Source organism: Macaca fascicularis, chromosome 3 (assembly GCF_037993035.2).
Source record: "Macaca fascicularis isolate 582-1 chromosome 3, T2T-MFA8v1.1".
NCBI lineage: Eukaryota > Metazoa > Chordata > Mammalia > Primates > Cercopithecidae > Macaca > Macaca fascicularis.
In genome coordinates, this window is record NC_088377.1 from 15873912 (window position 1) to 15894502 (window position 20591).

The 20591-nt window shown below is 42.0% G+C and overlaps 1 protein-coding gene across 2 annotated transcripts in view; it reads left to right on the forward strand.

Moving 5' to 3' along the window:
- Positions 1–20591, forward strand: part of LOC102122254 (large ribosomal subunit protein uL11-like) — a 68887-nt gene that overhangs the window by 40302 nt on the left and 7994 nt on the right. Inside the window, exons 1-4 of one of the 2 annotated variants that reach the window (XM_074034159.1) lie at positions 16069–16111; positions 18937–19061; positions 19361–19438; positions 20185–20308. The gene's annotated coding sequence lies outside the window, so the exon portion shown is untranslated. Of the gene's footprint in view, positions 1–16068; positions 16112–18936; positions 19062–19360; positions 19439–20184; positions 20309–20591 lie in introns of those variants that run through there. The other variant, XM_065541426.2, reaches the window with a different exon arrangement.

Sequence of the window (20591 nt, forward strand, 5' to 3'; positions counted from 1 at the left end):
AAGAACAAGGATGCTCAGAGGGGGGCTGGGGCTTCCCATGCCTTTTGAAGGCTCTTTCTAGTGTTCTCTTTGAGGTGTTAAATTCTATGGCTCCTGTCCTTCTTTCAGAAGCCAGTGGCTTAGTCTCAGTACATTCAGATGTTTTCTCTGCTCCATGATGATTTAGTGGTTGCACATTCCAGACCCCTTTCCTCTCAATGCCCACATTCTTTCTACACTGGATCCTAAATTTGATCCCAGACTGTCATTTGTGATGGCATGAGGGGTCATTGCAGCTCTGGAGACACTGAATCAATACCAGAGAGGTGAGTTACTGGTTTCATGTGATCCTTTGAGGCCAGCCTGGGGCAAGACATTTTTCTAAGCTTTAGCAACCATGAAAGTTTCCATGGATTTTCTAGGACAAGGGGTCTTGAGAAGAAGCATCAGGAATTAGAATCTAATATACAAGAAGATCATGAAATGCAGTAAGAGCACTGGGGCTGCAGGCTGTGGAATCCTGAGACAAGAGAAGAGGAAACCAAGGAGGGCCAGTCAGAAAGTTGATCTGAGACTTTACAGAGTTCCTGAGGAATAAAGTCGAAGGAGCCCAGACCTTTCTGGACCTTTGGACGCTCCGGCAGCTATGCAGATAGAAGGTGTGTTCTCCTCCTCGGGCCCCTTGGCTGACAGCCATGATGATAGCCGATTCCCTTCCTTCTGAGCAACAGGGCATCCAGTTCTCACTGCAAACTCCACTCTGCTTCATCCACATCTTGCTGTCCTCCAGTTCCTGCACCTCTATGGAGCCCTTTTCAGCGTTCCCAGGTTGTCAGACGCCTCTCTGAGGGCCCTGCCCCTGGTACCGTGCCTCTATTAGAACCTGGCTCACTGTGTCTGACGAGGCTTCGCTCTGCTCCTCAGTGGGCCACTAGATGGTGGAACCCTGGCGAACCAGAACTGTGCCACAGTCTTCTCTCTGTCTGTTCTCACACCTCATATGGAGCATGGCATAAACTAGGCACCATTTGTTTGTTAAATAAAAACAAAATTCTTTCTCCTCATTTCCCATGAAAGTTGCAATCTAAACCAGCATAATTAAGAACAATGTGATTCACTTTAAAATTAGCATTTCCTTTGAAAAACTCTACTATAATTTTTTTAAAGGGGCAGGGATGAGAGGATAGACCAAAACCTTAGAGAATCTCTGGCACTGCCTGAAGTGTTATATACACCTGTTATCTCACTGAATCCGGAATGTAACTTGTGGGAATTGTTTGCACCATTTTATAAATCAAGAAACAGAAGTTCAAGGGGTAGAGGTGGGATGCCGAAGTGAGTTATAAAGTTGAATTTCAAACTTAGGTTCAGCTGACTCAAAGCCGGAGGTTACCCTACACTGCCTAGTACAATGAAGAGTGTTTCACTTTTCTCTGCAGTGTGAAGATTCTAATTTCGAATTCTTGTAGGAGCCATATGTAACTTAGCATGTGTGCACAATATAGTTAAAAAGACACATGCATCTACTGAAATTCATGCTTAAAATGCACCAAGCCAGGGTACCTTGGAAATACTTTCTAAATGAAGTTCATTGCCCACCTCCCCCCGCAGTTTTAAAAAAATTATTTATTTTTCACTAGGCCAAGTTAGAAGCAGAGGAAAAGGATTTTAGTAGCAGACCATTTCCCTGAGGAAAGTGATTTGTCTTCATTAGTATTCCAATTTTTAGTATGCAAATTGTATGTGCTTTTTTCCCTCCTTTATATTCATGGCAAATTATAATTCACTCTCACTGAGGGAACGGCATGGAAAATGAAAAGAGCCTAATCTTTAACATGAGTCAGACTTTCTCTGATTTGGGTGGAAGTGTAGGGGCCTGCCTCAAGGCATGGGGTCAGCTGAAAGACCTTTCCAGGTTTTCTTCTAGTCCTAGAAGTCATTTAATTATTGTCCTTTTCTGATTAGTTTTTCCCATCACATTTTAATATTTATGAAATTGAGAAGGACCTTACTGTTGATTGAATGCTTAAAATTTTGATGAATTGTTATTTCCTCCCGTTTTTTGTTGTGTCTCACAGTTGATGGTATTTTCGAATTGAGTAAATCTAGGAATCCTTGTTGGGATGCTCAGGAGCTGTTCTGATTCCCTTTAGCCCTCTACTTCCAAGAAATGGGGGGCTAGCATCAAGGCTGCCCTGGTTAATATTTCCTTCCAAATTTTCTCCTGGTTGACCAATGTCACAACCTTGTAACATCCTTTAATTCTTATCTATTAAACAACGTTATAGCAGTAATCAGCTGTTCCTTATATCTTAGAATATTCTTCCTTTGCTTAATAAGTAGGATCAATGTAAGTTGGAATGTTTTCTCATCTATTGATGCTGCACATGGAGAGGGCTGAAAGTCCAAGAGGAAGAGGTGAGCAACACAAGATCCCCAGAGAAACAGACCCTGAGCACAAACATCTCCACGTTAGTGACAGGCTGACGCCACCTGGTTGGCATGGTGATGGGAGGGGGCTTTATCAGGAGACAGTCTTGGGATATCACTATGGGATGAGGGTTTCTCTTATTCTCCTCTTTGTGATGTGAGCCTGGCTCAGGTTGTCACTTTAGAGCTACGGTAAGGATGGTCATCCCTGAGGTCCGTTTGAGGATCTTCATGGCGTCAACACGCCCTCCCTATTTCTATGTGTGAGACTGATCTTTATTTCCTCATGTTACTGCAGGATCCCAAATAGCCATGGGCTCTCGGTAACATCTTCATGATGCTGGCGTGTGATAGGTTTATTTCTTCCTTTTCTTCCTGCTGTCACTACCCTTGCCTTCCCAGTGTTTATTTTGCATGCCTTAGCACAGACCCTGGCCAGCTGAGTTACTATTAGATGCAATAGAATCTATCTTTTATTATATCTGGTGGGATAAACCCTCTACCTGGTCAACATCTGACAAGAATTTAAATAATACTTTTTGTTTTTTTTGACAGAGTCTTTTTCTGTCACCCAGGCTGGAGAGCAGTGGCACAATCTCGGCTCCCTGCAACTTCTACCTCCCAGGTTCAAGTGATCCAGGTGCCTCAGCATGTGAGTAGCTTCCTGAGTAGCTGGGATGACAGGCGCGTGCCACCACGCCCAGTTAAGTTTTTGTATTTTTAGTAGAGACAAGGTTTCGCCATGTTGCCCAGACTGGTCTTGAACTCCTGGCCTCAGGTGATCTGCCCACCTCAGCCTCCCAAAGAGCTGGGATTACAGGCATGAGTCACGGTAACCGGCCAATAATACTATCTATAATGCAGCTGTACACAGATCAACAGGATGTTGAAGGAGACATTTCCTGTGGTCAGGGCTTTCAGCTAAAGTCCCAAAGCTGAGGATAATAAGCAGGAAGTGTTTCCATATTTTAAAGGGAATGCTAGGAAGTGGCAAATCCCTCTTCCAAATGCCTCGGTAAAGAGGAGTGGATTGTTGTGCTACTCCCACACTCTATGTAAAGAGAAGACTAGATTTCATGGCATTTCATTCAAGAAGAGCATTGGTAGAAAGGGGGATTCATAGAAAGAGTGGTTGCTGATCTAGCAAGAGGTCTTAGGCAGTGAGACTGTGTTTCCTCCTTGTGCTGCCTGAGGGCCAGGGCTCCAGGTTGCCTTTTGGAGATAGGAGCATGCCAACAAGAGTGGAGACTGATTCACTGACTGGAGGCCTGCTTAGCTGAAGAAATCCAAAGATCCATCTCCGTGTGGTAGAGGGTGGTGAGAACCTTCTTGGGAGAACCTGACACATTTCCTGAAATCTGTGCATGTATGTGAGTTTATGAGCTTGTTCCTCTCCTCTTGCCTTGCTTTCATAACTGTGGAGGGAGAAGGCTGATAAGAGCAGTTTGTGATGTTAGGAAGTTGAGAGAAGGCAGCTGGGAGGGTGACACTCACACCTTTTGTCTGGTACAAAGGTATGCGTTCCTATGGACCAAATGAAATAATGGGCGATAGCCTGGCAAAAAGTACCTTGAGGATACAATGGCCAAGAGGATATTCTGCGGTGTTCAGGGAATTACAGCAGTAACAGTTGTGTGGATGCACTATTAGGACAGGAACTGGAGACAGCAGAACACATCGCCCCTATAGGGGACCTAGTAGGGTAGAGTTCCCTGCAGGCTTTTGAAAACTCTTCCATGCACCCCAAGGAAGGGGCAGTATGTGAACATCTCCCAGTGGGTAACTCACTAGCACCCGGGAGGATGTGCGCTGCTTCTTCTGTGATCTGGTTCCCACCTGCCTGGCTCTGGAGGAACAGATGTCAGGACAGGGAGGGAGAAGACAGAGTATGGCCCCCATTACACATCCCCACTCCAGGTCCAGGCTTGTGTTGTGACATGGACCTGAGGCCGAAGTTTAAGTTACGTTAGCGAATCATGTCTACACAAATCAATTTATAAGAAGGCCCTTCTTACCCACTACAACTGACCAATAAGCTCCTTTGCCATCAAGAACTGGGAACAGGACTCAGACCAGGTACATTGGTAGGAAGTGCTTGGAGAAAAATGAAGTCTGTTTCAAAAGAAGCTCATCAACGTCAGGTGTTCAATAAGCTCATCACTCAGCGTGGGTCACAACGATGACATTCAGGACAAGCCATCAACAGGCATTGCGTGGCATTCCTGAGCTACATCTACTGTTAAAGTATTTGAGGGCCTGGTTGTTAATTAAAGCCTCCTCATGTCTGCTCAGAAGATGTTACTCAGACATTATTTCTTCCTTTTCTTCCCGCTGTCACTACCCTTGCCTTCCCAGTGTTTATTTTGCATGCCTTAGCACAGACCCTGGCCAGCTGAGTTACTATTAGATGCAATAGGGTCTATCTTTTATTATATCTGGTGGGATAAACCTTCTCAGAGCGAAGGATTATGAATTGTTATCAAAATAATCACAACTTGTATTTTCTATTTAATTTACTATATTCAGGCACTTGTGCTAAAATCTTCACATGTTTTTATCCTCACAATTACCTAGGAAGTAAAGATTCATTATTATCATTTTCAAGATGAGAAATTGGGCCTAGCATGGTGGCTCATGCTTGTAATCCCAGCACTTTGGGAGGCTGAGGTGGGTAGATTGCCTGAGGTCACGAGTTTGAGACCAGCCTGGCCAAGACGGTGAAACCCCATCTCTGTGAAAAATACAAAAATTAGCTGTGTGTGGTGGCACTGGCCCGTAGTTTCAGCTACTCGGGAGGCTGAGGCAGGAGGATTGCTTGAACCTGGGAGGTGGAGGTTGCAGTGAGCCGAGATCACGCCATTGCACTCCAGCCTGGGTGATAGAGTGAGACTCTGTCTCAAAAAATAAAATAAAATAAAATAAAATAAAATAAGGATGAAAAATCAGAGGCTTAGGGAAGTCAGTTGCCTGAGGTCACACAGCAGGTAAGTGGCATAGCCAGCACTTGGATTTGGATAAGTTTGTTTTTCTCAGGTCATCTGACCTCTCTGCCTTGGACGGGGTCAGCGGTCCTGGACCAGGAATGATTTTGCCTCACTCCTTGACAAGGTCAGGAGACGTATCTGGGTGTCCACAAACTGGAGAGGGAGGTATGCTTCTAGCATCTAGTGAATGAAGGCCAGGGATGCTGCTTAACATCCTACAATGCACAAAAAACTCCCTCCAACAAAAGTCGGTAGTGCTGAGGCCAAGAACCCCTGGATTAGGCCCCCACCCCTTTATCAAAGGAATGCAGCAATATTCAGATTTTTAAAATACATTTTTTATTTTAGAATAGTTTTAGTTTTTTTTTCTTTTTTTGAGACGGTGTCTCGCTCTTGTTTCCCAGTCTGGAGTGCAATGGTGTGATCTCAGTTCACTGCAACCTCCGCCTCCCGAGTTCAAGGGATTCTCCTGTCTCAGCCTTTCGAGTAGCTTGAATTACAGGCACGTGCCACCACACCCAGCTAATTTTTTGTATTTTTAGTACAGACGGGGTTTTGCCATGTTGGCCAGGCTGTTCTCGAACTCCTGACCTCAGGTGATTTACCTGCCTTGGCCTCCCAAAGTGCTGGGATTATAAGTGGAGCCACCATGCCTGGATCAGTTTTAGATTTAAAGAAAAGCTGCAAAGATAGATAGTTCAGAGTGTTTTCATAGACCCCAGGCCCGGCTATCCTTATCTCACATTACTGTGGTTCACCTGTCACAGCTAATAAACCAGCATCGTTACATTGCTATTAACTAAAGTCTAAAGTCCACCCTTCTTTCAGACTTCCTGAGTTTTTACTGAACCTCCTTTTTTCCTGTCCAGGATCCTGCATTGTGCTTTGTCATCCCATCTCATTAGGCTCCTTTAAGACTGTGATATTTTTTCAGACTTTGGTTTTGGTGACCTTGAGAAGCTTTGAGGAGTACCAGTCATACATTATGTAGATTTTTTTTTTTTTCAATGAAGCTTTTTCTGATGCTTTTTTCAGCATTAGAGGGTGTTATGGGTTTTTTCTTTTTTCTTTTTTTTTTTAGTTTTGGAAGACAACAGAAACAAATGCCATTCTCTTCACATTATGCTATTAACATGATTCTCTGCTGTTGACATTAACGTTGATCACCTGGCTTGGGTAGTGTTCGTTAGCTTTCTCCACTGTAGAGTTACTGTCTCCCCAACCCCTCTCACACTGTACTCTTTGGAAGGAAGTCACTAGGTACAGCCCATGTTTAAGGAGTGGAAAATTTTGTTCCACCTCCTTGAGTGGGGAGTAGCTCCATAAATTATTTAAAATTCTTTTGCATGGGAGAGTTGTCTATCCTCTCCATGTATTTGCCTGTTTACTCAGCCATTTATTCAATCAATCATTCATTTATTTCAGCATAGTGGTTTGAACGGTGGCTCCCAAAAAGATATGCCCACTACCTAATCCCTGCAACTTGTGATGTGACCTTATTTGCAAAGAAGTCATCACATTCGTAACTAAGTTAAGAATTTCAAAATGAGATTTCCTGGATTATCTAGGTGGATCCTAAATCCAATGCCAAGTGTCCTTATAAGACACAGAAGAGCAGGTGCACCCAGGATAAGGCCATGTGGAGATGGAGGCAGAGCTTGGAGTTATGCAGACACAAGACTAGGGACATCTGGAGCCACCGGAAGCTGAAGGAGACAAAGAATGGATTCTCCCCTAGGGTCTCAGAGGGAGTGTAGCCCAGCCAACACCTTAATTTCGGATTTTTATCCTTGAGTATTGTGAGAAAACAAATTTCTGTTGTCTAAGTCACCGACTGGGTGTTAATTTGTTATGGCAGCCATAGGAAAGTAATACAATGAGTATGAGTTTATGAATGCTTATTTTATATTTTGCATTATAATCTCATATAATGTTATTTATTTTATTGCTCAGCTTCTTCCAGTTTTGGTCATTGGGAGCCCTTTAAGTTGGCAGCAGTGGTTGTTAACAGGCATTCCTGTCTCCCATCCTGGTGTGTGTTGCTGGCCTCTGCTTTGTAGAGCATTTTAATCTGCCCTATGCAAGCACCGCCTCTGAGTCAAGTCCAGAGCCTCTGACTCAGTTTGCCTGGAGCTAGGTCATCTCCAAATCCTGAACCAGAAAGTGACCTTTAGTGTTTTATTACTCTTTAATCATTCTGTTACCCATCAGCACACCTGGGAGTTTACTACATTCCAGAAGGTTTGCCAGGAGAGGGAAGAATTAAACAGGAATGCTGGCATCAAGCAGGTTTCTCTACGCCCTGAAATGTTTACATGTTTTAGCAACACACTTGCATAGCATTAATGAGAGGAGGCAGAAGCAAAAACGTGCTTTCAGACTGCTTCAAATGGAGTCTCCTTAGCCGACATGTTTTCATGCAAAGGCAAAATTCATGTTTTTTGTTGGCAGATTTGAAATTTCAGATACTTCAGGTCAAATATACATCCAAGTTCACCAAGGTGTCTTTAGCTACTGTAAATGAGAGCCAGCATTCTAGGTTCCCTGGGGAATTTCCTGGAAGATTTTGAGGATTAAGACTGAAGTTGCTCTCCAGATGTAATACGGATAAACAACATTTCTTGGGTAAATTAAGACTTTCTCTCTTTGTAAGCCAGAGGGGCCTTGGTATCCAGTTGCTACAAAGCTTGTAGAATTATTATCTTTATTTCCTTTGCAGTAGAATGATTTGTTTCGAGGATTGAATGTGATAGAAAGAGTAGAGATAATTGTGAGCAATGATAAGGCTCCAAATCTCCCCCACCCCCACTCCCCGCCCCAAGCTTGTACCCCTTCAGGATTTCCTGTGTTCATAAATGCTCCTTATTGATCAGCCTTGAAGCTGGGCTGTCATTTTTGTCCACTTTCCTTCTTCTCATCTCCCTTCCTTTTTTGGTTCCTCCTTCACTCTCCCCCACTCCATCCAAACTCCAAGTACAGTCCATTTTTCTTCCTTTCATCTCTGTATCTATTTGTCTCTTATAGCCAGCACCCTAATGCAGACCCGCATAACCTTATTTCTGAAATACTGCAAGACTTTTAATCAAATTATCACTTTTCGACTCTCCTTTACATTTCTCTAAGTGCATTAATGCATAATCACATCTCCTAAACATAATCTTGTGTCTTTATATTCCCCAGCTCATTATCCTTCAAGGTTTCCTCAATGCCAGAATAAGAAAGTCCACACTCTTTCCTGTAACTTTTAAGTTCTCCCAGATCAAGCTTAGCATGCCTGCCTAACTATAAATCCTGTAATTCAAAAATGGCATGAAACTTCTGTGCTCACCGAAGTGATTATTGATGCGTAGATCTGCCTATTGTCATTTTCTTTCATTTTCATTTTCTTCTTTTCCACTGTGCAATCCATTATTTCAATGCCCCGTCTTATAGATGAGCTCTTCTCTTTTAAGGGTCTACAGGCTGTTCCTGCTTCAGGCAATGGCCTCCCTCATTAAACTCCTGTGTTCTTATTGGCTACTGCAGTATTTTTCAAACTGAGGTCTGCAGAGACATACGATAGTCATGGTTCTCAAACTTTTAGCATTCCATCAAAACCACCTGGAGGGCTCGTTAAACAGCGATCGCTGAGTCTATTGCCAGAATTTTTGATGCGGTAGGTCCGTGGTGTAGGGACACATTCTCGTTACTGATAAGATTCAGGTGATTCAGATGTTGCTGGTCTGGTAACCACATTTCAATAAAAAATGTAGTCTTATGGCTTTAAGATTTTAGTATCCACTGGAATACTGGGAGAGCTGATTCAAAGCTTAGATTCCAGGGCACTCACCCTCATAGTCTGATGAGGTAGGTGTGTGCTGGGCAGGCCCTTTAGCAGTCCCAGGTGGTTCTTATCCTTGGTTCTTAGCCCTGCCCGAGAAGTCTTGTTCTGGAAGGCGCAAGCACGCTCATTTCGGAGAACAGTGGTGAGCCATTAGGCTCTTATCCCCTAGCATCCTGGTCTGCTCATTTCTGTGCATTTGATTTATTGCTTCAATTAAAGGTTTAAGTTTATTAGGAAGAGTTTCTTTTGATTCTCAGTCTCTAGCACGGTTTTTCCCAAGGAGTAGATACCCAAGACAGATCTTCTGGATTTTATCCAGTTCGAAAAAGTAATTCCTATCTACTTTGATGCACTGTGAAAGTAAGGGTTGAATTGGGAGTGGGGGTAGGAGGGCTTGATTCGGCTTTGTGAAAAGGCCTCAGGCTGTTTGAATTCCCAAAACGAGCTTCCACTTTCCCTGATGTGGGCGCGATAAGGCCAAGCCTCATTTTCTCTTTTGCTGGAGGTGAGAATTGAATATCCATATGCCTGTGGTTAAGTGGCATTCTGATTGCTAGGTTAAAAGTAAGCCACTTCCCTCCATACTTTCAGGTAGTTTCTTATGACTGACAAACTTTTGAGAAGTGAAACCAAATGTGACTTTCATTTTAGCTTTAAGAATAAAAAAGATTGAGGGCACAGAAAAAATGAGGAGGATGATTTTTTACTTCTATCTGGACTGATTGCTTAATGTTTCAGCAAGGGACAATGTATGCAGAATAAAGAGGTGTGCTGAGAAGGGGCGGGCAGGGATGCTGGAGGGCTACATATATTTGCCTCGTGGCTCTGTGTGCCTGGTACTAGGGACCTTGCAGTATGAGGTCCTCTGTATCTGGTCAGTACAGTTGAGACATACAGATGTATAGACGTGCAGGTGTATAGATGTACAGTAAAGATGTATAGATGTACATACATATGGTAGAGATGTGTAGGTGTACAGATGTAGAGACATGCAGATGTACAGACTTACGATAGAGATGTGCAGATGTATAGATATACAGTAGAGATGTGCAGGTGTATAGATATACAGTAGAGATGTGCAGGTGTATAGATATACAGTAGAGATGTGCAGGTCTCTACTGCACAGAGGTACAGTACAGGTATACGGTAGACGTGTACAGATACATAGATGTATAGTAGAGATGTACACATGTACAGGCATATAATAGAGACATACAGATGTATAGATGTACCATAGACACGTACAGATGTATAGATGTACAGTAGATATATACAGATGTACAGACATTCAGTAGAGATGTACAGATGTATAGATGTACAGTAGAGCTATACAGATGTACAGATGTTTAGTAGAGATGTACAGATATATATGTATAGTAGAGATGTGTAGATGTACAGACATAACAATAGAGACATACAGATGAATAGATGTACCATAGACACGTACAGATGTATAGATGTACAGTAGAGCTATACAGATGTACAGATGTTTAGTAGAGATGTACAGATATATATGTATAATAGAGATGTGTAGATGTACAGACATAACAATAGAGACATACAGATGTATAGATGTACCATAGACATGTACAGATGTATAGATGTACAGTAGATATATACAGATGTACAGATGTTTAGTAGAGATGTAGATGTATAGATGTATAGTAGAGATGTGTAGATGTACAGACATACAGTAGAGATGTACAGATGTACAGTAGAGGTGTATAGATGTACAGATGTACAGTAGAGGTGTATAGATGTACAGATGTACAGTAGAGGTGTATAGATGTACAGATGTACAGTAGAGGTGTATAGATGTACAGATGTACAGTAGAGGTGTATAGATGTACAGATGTACAGTAGAGGTGTATAGATGTACAGATGTACAGTAGAGGTGTATAGATGTACAGATGTACAGTAGAGGTGTATAGATGTACAGATGTACAGTAGAGGTGTATAGATGTACAGATGTACAGTAGAGGTGTATAGATGTACAGATGTACAGTAGAGGTGTATAGATGTACAGATGTACAGTAGAGGTGTATAGATGTACAGATGTACAGTAGAGGTGTATAGATGTACAGATGTACAGTAGAGGTGTATAGATGTACAGATGTACAGTAGAGGTGTATAGATGTACAGATGTACAGTAGAGGTGTATAGATGTACAGATGTACAGTAGAGGTGTATAGATGTACAGATGTACAGTAGAGGTGTATAGATGTACAGATGTACAGTAGAGGTGTATAGATGTACAGACGTACAGTAGAGATGTATAGATGTATAGATGTACAGTAGAGGTGTATAGATGTACAGACATACAGCAGAGACATGCAGATGTATAGATGTACAATAGAGACATAGATGTTTAGACATACAATAGAGATGTAGAGATGTATAGACATACAGTAGAGACATACGGATGTATAGACATACAGTAGGGATGTAAACATACACAGATGTTCAATAAAGATGTACAGATGTATCTCTGTTGCTTAAGAGGAAGGCTAGGGAAAGAGATTAGAAGTGATCACCTTTGCAAGAGAATCAGAATTTTAAAATCATATATTTAATTTTAAACTGAGTGGCCGAAACTCACTTGATCACTCTTAGCATTTCCCTAGACAGTGTTTCCCGGAACACCATGTAGAAAATGTTTGTATAAATACATACACAACTGAATCTGTGTTACAGTAATACAATTGTGCCAGAATTTTCAGCAGCATATTTTACTTATTTTAAAGGAATTATGGAGGTGTGAACATTCCCTGTTATAAAAGTACTATTCTAGAACATTCTGATGTCCTGAAGAATATCAGAATGTTCTAAAGTTCAGATCCAAGTTAGTTTTAAGACATTCAATTTAATAAATATTTACTAATTTGACCAAGAAAATAGCTTTTCTCTTTCTTTCTCCAAAGAACTAGATTTTATTTTAGGTGAATTCAAAATTTTAGAGTTAGAGAAAAGCTTAGAGTACAAACTAAGGTAGACAAATGAAGTGAGTTGTCCAGTGGAAAACTTCTGATTGTTCAATGATAGGAAAAGTTGAAAAAAATAGTATACGTGCACAAGGGAATATAATGTAAGTATGGAAAAGAAGGAGAATAATTGATAAGGTGACCTGGAAAAGGGTTCTGTATGCATTGGTGAGTAAAAAACAAGCAAGTTGCAAAATAATATGTATAATATGATTTTTTTTTTTTTTGCCAAAAAGAAATTTTTTGCCAAAAAGAAAAAAGAACCCAAACAAACAAACAAGCAAAAAACCCCAAACCAACCAACCAACCAAAAGCTGTATGTAAAGATACACGTTTTGGTATGTTTCAGCAAGAAAAATATGAAAACATACTTCAAAACGCCGATATCGGTTATCTTGGAAGGGTGGAGTGGGATGGGGAGTGATTTCTTGGGTTTTTCCTTTAAATGTCTCTATTGTTTGCTTGGGGGCACTGACTATTTAATGGTTCTGTAGATAAATGGAAAATTCAACAGTATATTTGTTTGAAAAAGCTCTCAAAAGAGGAGGCCTGAAAGTGTTAGAAATACCTCGTTAGGAAAACAGCTCACTGTTTTTCCTTTCCTTTAAATGAGCTGTGAGTGAGCTTGCCAACTCTAAAGTAAATGGGGATTTCGGAAGGTCTTGAGCATACTTGTTTTGTCCTTAAGTACGAAGTGTTCTTCCCCGAGATGTTGTTTAAATGATCAACTGACCTGTGAAGTAGGAACTTGCAAGCAAAGGCGAACTTCACTTCTGCCTAAATTATTTCCAAAAAAAAAAAAAAAAAAAATTGCATGAAGTTTTCAGACTATTAAGATTGGAAATGTCCAGTTAGAGGATGTTATAGTAGACCTATTTGTGCAAAAAATTTACTAAATAGCATTATCATGTTAGTCCCAGAGGAAATTCAAAGATGTGCCCTAAAACACTGTCCATGGTCTCTAGGGTTTTAGCGTGGAGATGAAGAGACAGATTTAAGTACACATCAAAAATGGAGAATATTGGCCAGGCGCAGTGGCTCTCGCTGGTAATCTCAGCACTTTGGGAGGCCGATGCAGGTGGATCACCTGAGGTCAGAAGTTTGAGACCAGCCTGAACAACATGGTGAAACCCTGTCTCTACTAAAAATACAAAAATTAGCTGGGCGTGGTGGCAGGTGCCTGTAATCCCAGCTACTCAGGAGGCTGAGGCAGGAGAATCACTTGAACCCGGGAGGCGGAGGTTGCAGTGAGCTGAGATCGTGCCATTGCACTTCAGCCTGGGTGACAGAGCAAGACTGTCTCAAAAAGGAGAATATGATGAGATGATATACAATCTGTTTGTGTAGTGCCCACTTTTAGCAGTGTAGACATCCAAAAATGGAGAAATGAGTGAAGGCTGCAGATTTTGGGCAAATGCTACAATGAAAATTTTTGTACGACTAGAAAGTAATAAAATATAAAATAAAAAATCCAAGTCTCTGCAAAAAGCTACAGTTACTCCCAGGTAAATGATCCACACACACACAAAACTAGACTATAAAAGAATTAGAATCGCTTTTAAAATTGTTCAATGGGCAGCGTCTACCATCTGACGTTCTCCTTGAAATCTTATTGATGTTAATTGGGATTATGAAGGTGGCTAGTGAGGGTGGCTGAGTTTTTTGGTATTATTTAAACATTTTCTCAGTGTCTGCTGCTTCTAGGGGCTCTGCTGCTTCTAGTGTAGATTTCCACTTTAGTAAATCTACAAGTGAGCTTGCTGCTCCAAATATTCTTTAAGGAATGGAACGATTTTCCCTGGCAATGTTTACATCTTCCGTGGAGCTCTCGGGAATGATCTCCTGAGCTCTGTGGGCTTGTCGTCTTTTCTGGGCAGTCTTCCAGCCAGGGCAGGTATGTGAAAAATCGCATGCTTGGGCCTTTGGACATTAGTGGTATCCCTGCTGAGACTGCCTGTGTCTAAACTGCTTCCTGAGTGCTGTGATTACCTAGAACACCATTATTATTGATGACAGGGACATACTCATAGTGTCCTCTCCATTTGCAAAGTGCTTTACCATGGCATTCACTTATTATTTATTAGATGTTAATGTCTAATTATAGCACGTCTTTGCCAAGCCTTAGAAAGGTTGTCTGGGTAGGCTTGGCTTCTGGGGTGGGATGCCCAGCCCCGCTCCCCCTGCTGGGTTGAAAGCATGTGGTCTCATTCTGCGTCAGTCCTTCAGTCCAGCATACGAGCCTCTTATGTGTCTGCGACCTGAGGACAGGAGACTGGGGCAAAGCAGGCAGAACTTGCCCTGATCCTGGGTTGGATTCAGCCCTTTGGTATCAGGTCACCAACTCCTGCTCCTGCTGTGAGAATTGGGTACTTATGACTTTTCTCTGCAGCAAGGACCGTGTCCTTCCCATTGACCTGACAAATGTATACAGTTGCAATCACTAGGAAATAAATTTACTTAAATCCTATGAATAGTTTGAGTGTTCTTTCATAATACAGTGGAGGTACTTACCACAGTGCATTGTGCCTTGAGTAGATAAATGTTTGTCTTTTCTAAAATGGGGGCCATTTAAAAAAATGCAGACAAAAACCACTCTTCTTGTTATAGATCTATTGGCATTAGTTTTGAGGATTTATAACCCAGCTGAGCACTTGAGTTAACAAAACATTCTTTGTCCAAAGAAATTTAGAAATGTAGTCTGAGTTTCTTTTTAATTATAAAAGAGAAGTAATTAAGAACCGGATGGCTTTAGATTTTGATAAACTCTGGGGCTGTGAGTGTCTCTCTTGGGAGTGGGTTGACTGAACCTGGGGCTTCCAGCCCAAGGCAAAAGTCAGTGTGTTGACATCACATAGCTGTGCTATTGATTAGCTTTCCACATTTGGGTGTTTAGGAGCTGACCAGAAAATACTGCTGCTGTGCGTGTCTGCAGCTATCTCATTGTTGGTTGGGGATCCTTCAGTCCTAAGTCTCTTCTCTGTTCTGTGGAGTTGAAGCTGAAGGTTCCCAACACTTCTCGACATGCACTTCATTGTTGGGATAAACATGGCCACTTCCTCCTTTCACTGGGACCTAACCGTCTTGCTGTTCTCCACTGTCTTCCTAAACTACCCCAACTGCCACAGCTCAATGGAATTGCAGTGCTCACATCATATTGCTATGGAAGGCATGTGAGGAGCAGATGTTGACCTTAAGTTCCCCCTCACTGGTTTCAATTCTAGAAGCACTAGAAAAGCATGCAGAAGTGAAGTGTTATTTCTCCAGAAGATAAGACTGACCATAGAACATTTATGGTATATAGTCCCTAGACTTGTACTGCATCTAGTATTGTAATTTATTTCCTTTTTTGTGTGTAATAGTGATAGCTGTAATTTGTAGTTTCTTGAGAAAGGGGAGGCAAATCCAAAAAGGTTAGTTGAGACTCTGAAGACCATCCCTATTTTGGGAAAGCTCAAGATGGTGGCAGCAGAACCCTGGTTCCCATTAAGGAGGCCTGAGTTTCCAGCTGCTCTGCTCCCATTTCCTTGTAGCAAGGCAATGGACATTTGAATAAGGTAAGCCATAGGTAGGTGTGTTCCTACCTTGGATTTTGACTCTGGGGCCATGGGGCAAAGAAGCAGTGGGCATTCTAGAATTCCCTGTCCAGGGTTGGCAGTGGTGCTAGTAAAATGAGGCCACAGTAAGAATCTACGTAGGATCTTCTACTAAGATTTTGGCTGTGATTCTGGCCTCCTTTTATTTTGTCTACTTCTCTGTGCGTAGTTGACTAGCCTTTGCCTGAATCTTGTCATCTACCCTACGTCCTTCTGATAAATTGCATTTTGCCTTCAAGTAACCAAAGTTGGTTTCCTTTACATGGAATCAAGAACCCTGCACAGCACTCCTGTTCTGGGGCCAGGACATTGACTACAAAGGTTAGTAGAAACTATTTTGCCCAGTACCTCTTTTTAATCATAGAAGAAAGTTTTCTTACAACTTGAGAATGAGACTTTGTGTCAGCTACTGTATATATTCCAAGTCAAGTGTCTGAAGCACTCAAAGCTTTCGCCACTGTGTTTCTATTATTCTAATGCTTTATGCTCTTAATGGCTAATCGTGCATTCCATATAAGTGCTGATGGTAGAAACTTGCTCCAAATTCTTGTTTTGACTGGTTCTGCTAATACCTCTTTTACGTATTCCTGATGTAATTACTTGTGAATTCATGCTGTAATGAGAGAAATTCTATAAATATTCTCAGCTTTATGAGGGAAAACAATAACTTCTAGTGGAGAGTTATCCAAAGAATGTTTTTACTATTACTTAGGAAAAGGATTATTTGGTTTGTCTTACTCCCAAATGTTCTCCCAGATTCAACAGTCAAAAGTTGTCTGTGTTGCTTTCCTAGGAATTTGCTTTCTTCTTCATGGATATTTACAAGAGGGGTTATGTTTACTTGGCATTTGGGAAATGTTTTCACAATGCTCATTTCATATAGCAGATTCTCATTTCGTGAATGAATATCATCTTGGTCCATGTGACAAAATCTCTGGAATGGTCTGTAGGGGCAGATACACTGTCAGGGCAGATCTGCTATCTTTCATTTGTGTATATAGAATTCCTTATGTATGGCATAGTGATGTGTGCATGCAAATGCTTATGTAAGTTAATATGATCACATTACAATATGTTAAATACCCAGAATTATGTCAATAATTAACACACAGTTGCAATATGTAACAAGAAGCAAATTCTGAATACATAGAACATTTATTCAGCAAGTATTTACAATGGCATCTTACTAGGTGCGAGGCAGTTTGAGGACAGCTTAAGCTAGCATGCTTTCCACTCAAGGGATTATCGATTTAATTGGGGAAACTTACAGTGTCACTGGAAGTTTATACTCTAACAGCTTTTATGGGATTTTAGTCAACCCACAGATATAAGCTTCTTGTTGGCTTACATGTTCCTGGCAAAACTTTGGAAGTAGGCATTTGGAAGCAATAAAACAAACATCTTTTAAAGGTTTTAGGTTCCTAGTACAAAAGTCTCCGATATCTCTGAACTGAAATTCTAAGGCTGACTTCTAAGCTATTTTCATAGTGACCCTAAATAGGATAACGTTTTGAAATCTGAGGCCTGAAAGGGAACAAAAATAGGAAATCGGAGCATCTTGGACCTGGAATGAAGCCCAGATCATTTGGCTTCACCAGGAGCTCAGAAACTTGAGATCATTTGTATGTGAGAAACCCCTGACTTGACTGCCATGGTCTTTTTTTTTTTTTCTTTCTACTTCCCCTCCCACCCCATTTTACTCTTCTAGAATCCCAAAAGATACCTGTTCTGGGCCTCAGTGGTTTTGGGTTTAAAAATTTTTTAGGCCGGGTGCTGTGGCTCATGCCTATAATCCCAGCACTTTGGGAGGCCGAGGTGGGTGGATCATGAGGTCAACAGTTGGAGACCAGCCTGGCCAACATGGTGAAACCCTGTCTGTACTAAAAACACAAAAATTAGCCAGGCATGGTGGCATGCGCCTGTAATCCCAGCTACACAGGAAGCTGAGGCAGGAGAATCGCTTAAACCCAGGAGGTGGAGGTTGCAGTGAGCCAAGACTGTGCCATTGCACACCAGACTGGGCAACAGAGCGAGACTCCATTTAAAAATTTTTTTTGTTTTAGTAGAAGGCAGAAATACCAGTGCTACTTGGGAGACACCCACCATTGTTCTAGGGAGTGAACTGGACCTAGACTACCTCTTCCTACTGATATCACCTCCTTTTCCATGGCCTTCCTCTGATTGTGGAGCAGTTTTCTGTAAAGGGCCACAGAGTAAATATTCTAGGCTTTGTGTGCCGTATGCACACTCAGTTGCAATTACTCTACTCTGCCATTGTAGTGTGAAAGTAGCCAGGGTGACACAAACAAATAAGCAGGGCTGGGTTCCAATAAAACTGTATTTATAGAAGCTCAATTTTGAATTTCATATAATTTTCATAGGTTATAAAATATTTTTCTTTTGATCTTTTCCAACCTTTTAAATATTATTATTAGCTCACGAGTGGTACAAAAACAGGTGGCGGCCTGGCTTACACGAGGGTCTGTTAGTTTGTCTATCCCTCCTGTGGAGAACCATTATGGAATATTTCCCTGAGGAATCCTAGTTAGAACTGATGCCCCAAGAAAATCAATGCAAAAGAAACATAATCGGCCAGGCGCGGTGGCTCACACCTGTAATCCTAGCACTTTGGGAGGCCAAAGCGGGTGGATTACCTGAGGTCAGGAGTTCAAGAACAGCCTCGCCAACATGGTGAAACCCCGTCTCTACTAAAAGTACAAAAAATTAGCTGGGTGCAGTGGTGCATGCCTATAATCCCAACTACTCTGGAGGTTGAGGCAGGAGAATCGCTTGAACCTGGGAGGCAGAGGTTGTGGTGAGCTGATATCACACCACTGCACTCCAGCCTGGGCTACAGAGCGAGACTTTGTCTAAAAAAAAAAAAAGAAAGAAAGAAACATAATCACGTCAACACTAATTAGAATCCCAGAATTTTAGGAATTACTTTTCTCACATTACTACATTTAGAGATGCTCAGGTGGTGGCCTAGAGGGACATGACTGCCTCTTGTGACCTGGTTCCTCCTGATTCATAATTGTTAGCTTCTCTGTCCCATGCTCATGCAGAGACCCAGGGCCCTGGACTACATTCCATACTTGTTTATTCATTAAAACAATTCTTTTCTTTATTTTCCTTTCTCCTCTCAGTTGGGATTCTCCTGGGGTGGTGATCTCCCAGCATTTGCGGAGAGATAGATGCCTGCTTGCCTAGTGGCCTTGAACCTCAACGAGGCTTCCCAGGGAGAATTTTGGATGAAGACCTTTATAAAGGGGTGAGGTAGCTGCTCAAACTCTTGAGTCACTGCTGTGTCATCTTTTATAGGTTGCCATCTCTAGTACAAGATGAATATGAGGGTGTGTGAATGTATGTGTACTTTATAAGAACAAAATCGGTGATACGTTTCCCTATAGCTTTATGAAGGGTGGATCAAAAGGAGTGAAGCCCATAGACTGAAAATAAAAATGAAATTCAGATTCATCATGGCCCAGCTTCTAGCCACACATCAAAGATGTTTGGTCTGCTGGCTTGGCTTAAGAACACACTTAAGTTATTGTATAATTTATTTCCCAGAGTGAAGATTGTAAGCGTTGAGGGACTCGAGACACTGTGAGTGAGAAAACCAGTTTTCTTTTGGATATTCATCTGAAGGTAAATAATTCAAAGGTAAATTTAAATGTGTGGGATAAATAGTCTACCTCTCCCGAATACTCTTTCCTATCTCATTTTTGGTTGATAATTCCAAGATAGTGCCTCAGCGACTCCCATATTCCAAAGCGCAAGACTGGGGACTCCAAAGTCCCCGGAACTTGCAAAGGAGGTGGCCAAAATCCTGTTGTGTGGCCCTTAGCTGACCTCCTACACAAGGCCATGAAAGAGGTCGGGGAGTCTGAGAGAAGAACCTGGAGTTTGGAGAGAGGATTGGTTTGGGAAAACTTGGGCTTCGAGTTTCATTTTTCACCCAAGCTCCAGACCTCTCTTGCCCACTCCTCACCCCCTAACCTAAAAATGATTCACTTTTCTCAAGGTGAGAGAGGTGGCTTTAAGGGGCTTATTTGCACAGCTGGAGCTGTGAACCCTGTGATGAATAACATATGCCTACAAAAGCAATCTTCACAGGTGAGAGGCTGGCTGGAGCAGCTGTGGCAGCTGAGGACAGGGCTGGGTTTGGGCCCGGTGTCCTCCGTCTGATGGTGGGTCAGACGTTTCTGTCACCTGGGGGCCAGATGAAGGCCACATGTCAAGGCAGCAGCTTGGGGTTGTTTTAGATCCTGCCAGCAGGGCTTCCAGGAGGAGCAAGAAAATATCAACAGAGTGGGGTTGGAGGTGTGCCACTAGACGCCAGGACTGAAGAAGGAATTCTAAGCTCTAAGCAAAATACATTTGTATTCATCAAGGTAACTACAGGTGAGGGACCCCCAGCTTGGAGATGTTGTCCAAAGAAGACGGAAAGCATCCTACAGCAGCGTTGTCATTAAACACCAGCAAGAACCAAAGCCAGATCACAGAGATGCCCCTCAAGTGAGTTCTTTCCTGTCTCCTTACCTCTTCTCTCCTCTTTGGCTCTGGTCCTAGAGGAGTTAGAAGCCATAGCTGGGAGGGTGAGGTATTCAGGGCAGAGGCCCTTCCTCCTCTCATTTTGAAATAAAGTCTGGAGTTTGACTGTTATACAGGATGTTATATTTAATTACTGAAATGAAACTACCCTTAGGAGTGTAAGTGAATAGAGGGCACTTAGTAACCATAGAGTGAAGGGATGTCCTATGGGGTTTCATACAAGAGTTTACCAAGAGCAAGACAAGAT